Source organism: Phyllostomus discolor, chromosome 4 (assembly GCF_004126475.2).
Source record: "Phyllostomus discolor isolate MPI-MPIP mPhyDis1 chromosome 4, mPhyDis1.pri.v3, whole genome shotgun sequence".
NCBI classification, from domain to species: domain Eukaryota; kingdom Metazoa; phylum Chordata; class Mammalia; order Chiroptera; family Phyllostomidae; genus Phyllostomus; species Phyllostomus discolor.
In genome coordinates, this window is record NC_040906.2 from 38,186,797 (window position 1) to 38,189,287 (window position 2,491).

General features: G+C 41.3%; 1 pseudogene; it reads right to left on the reverse strand.

Moving 5' to 3' along the window:
• Positions 1 to 671: 671 nt before the first annotated feature.
• Positions 672 to 1,359, reverse strand: LOC114494806 (annotated as a pseudogene).
• Between the last annotated feature and the right edge of the window lie 1,132 nt (positions 1,360 to 2,491).

Below are 2,491 nucleotides of genomic sequence, written 5' to 3' on the forward strand. Positions count from 1 at the left end.
CTCTGAGGGCCTATTCTGAGTCAGGGTTAGATAGCTAAAGAAATGTAAAACTTTGAGGAACAAACTCACTTCTTCCTTGGTCCCTTATCATTTAATTGAGAGCATTCTAAACAAAGCAGGTTTCACAGGATTTTACATATTCTTTCTAAGGCCTGATTGCCCAGGGAACCCGCCCTTTCCAGCACAGGGCTGTACCACCTTCTGTCCTTGTTTCAGGCTTAAGTCAGGCAGGGGAAGTAAGGCAGCCAAGAGATTAGGAGATTTCTTGCAGACAGAATGAGGACTCAGGCTTTGTCAAAGCCAAAGGGTAAAGGTCCACACCTCTTTTGCTCTAGCCCCCCAAGTCCTTCCTTGGGGGCCTCCCACGTGGTCTTGCCTGTCTTAAGTTGTTCCCTCCTTGGGGAATCTTACCCATCATTGGCTAACCAACCAAGCCAGTTATGGCTTGGAGGCCAGTTATGGATGAAGTAAAAGCAGAAGCAGAGCTCCTGCCAGGGAGATAAGCTTTTGTCTTCTTAGTGTCTTATGATCCAAGGTTGCTCCCTCAGCCTTAGTCATGGGAGGAGGGGGGCGGGTTACAGCTTCTGAAACCAGGCAGAGAAGTTCCCAGCAACAATCAATTTGAAAACCATTATCTAACAGGACACATTCCACTTATATAACCCTAACCCTTATAGAATATGCCAGGTGTCAATTATAGTAGCAACATCCACCACTGGATCAGTTGCCACTGTTGCTCTGTTATTATCAAGCTCAAGCCTAGAATCATTAATTGTTTTGGTTCCCTTGTTGCTAGGTCCCGCTTCATGATTGCAATATGTAGATGCGTTACTACAGTGAGAACTGCCACCATTGTCTTTGGCTCCATTACCATTTTCAGTCTGTTGTTTCTTGCCTTGCTGTAATCTGTTCATGGCCTGTATCTTCAGTCCTTCCTCAATGCAATGATTGAGTACTTGTGATTATTGTGCTTGCTGATTCTGGCTAATAGTCTCTCCTGATGAGCTTCATACTCATCATGATTTGGGTAAATTTTGCTAATCAGTACCTCAATGTTGGGTCTGGCTTCAGTGATCTTTTGGAAACTAGCTTTTTCTGACAGGTAGGATATTCTTTATTGCCACTTCTGTGGGCTATGGTAACACAGACTGCACAAAAATGATGCAAACAAACCTTTGTAGTCATGGTGTTTTTCAACATATTCAAGCTATTCCTTATTGCCTCCTGAGATGTTCATTGCTATTCATATAAACTGAGTTCCTATGTTTTTCTTAACAGTTGAGTTTCATTTGTCTGTACAGCCTGAGACATTGTGGCTCTTGCCCCCCCAGGACTCTGCTGACTGTGGCCGGAGCAAGAGTCAGTTACAGGTTACCATGGCCACCAGAGCCATTGCACAACACCCAGTTTAATTCTTGTTAATGATTTTTATAGTGAAAACTCCAGGGATTCTAAAGTGAAATGTAATATTTATACTGCAACTAAAAACTCATTTTCTTAATATCCATGCCATGTTCTGTATACTCTCTCAAGTTGAATTTTGTCTGTATGATATCAAATCATATAAATGGGAAGAGCAAAATAAATTTAAGCATGATATAAGAAAGATTGAGTTATGCCCATTCACAAATTTGGTCAATCTAAACATATGGCCATTATTCTTAATCAGAATAAGGGAAAAGGATATATGTCTACATCTTTATTACAAACACTGTAAGTGGGGTCCAACCCATGGCCCACAGACTGCATGTGGCCCAGCACGGCTATGAATGTGGCCCAACACAGAATCATAAATTTACTTATAACATTTTTTTTGCTCATCAATTTTCTCCAAACTTTTATTCCAGCGTGGCCCAGAGATGCCAAAAGGCTGGACACCTGTGTTAGATAATAACTTTGGATAGGTTGCTACACAGAAGAATATTTTACACAGAAATTGCACTGTATACTTTTGTTTCAGTTCTATATCTGTATAAATATTCCTCTACTTTTATGCAAAACCTCTTTTTAAGGTTCAAACAGTCTAGAAATACTGCACATTTCCTTTCCTTGTTTGTGCATTTTAAAGAATTTTATTTATTTATTTTCAGAGAGAGACAGGAGGGAGAGAGAAAGAGAGAGAGAGAGAAACATCATGTGCGGTTGCTAGGGGTCATGGCCTGCAACCCAGGCATGTACCCTGACTGGGAATCAAACCTGCGACACTTTGGTTCGCAGCCCACACTCAATCCACTGAGCTACGCCAGCCAGGGACTGTTTGTGCATTTTAAGACCATCTGAGTGCTCTCACCCTATATTAATAACTGTCATTGAGCTTACCTTACTCATTTGCTCCTCAAGTTCCTCCATTGTCTTGGTGACTTCAACATCTACACATCCAATATTTTAGTTTGGGGACATGTCTAACTTCAGTATTCCTCTCTACTTCATGGACCTGTTCCTACAACCACAGTGGATTTTGCCATTCGTTTCAACCATTTTACTCTGAACT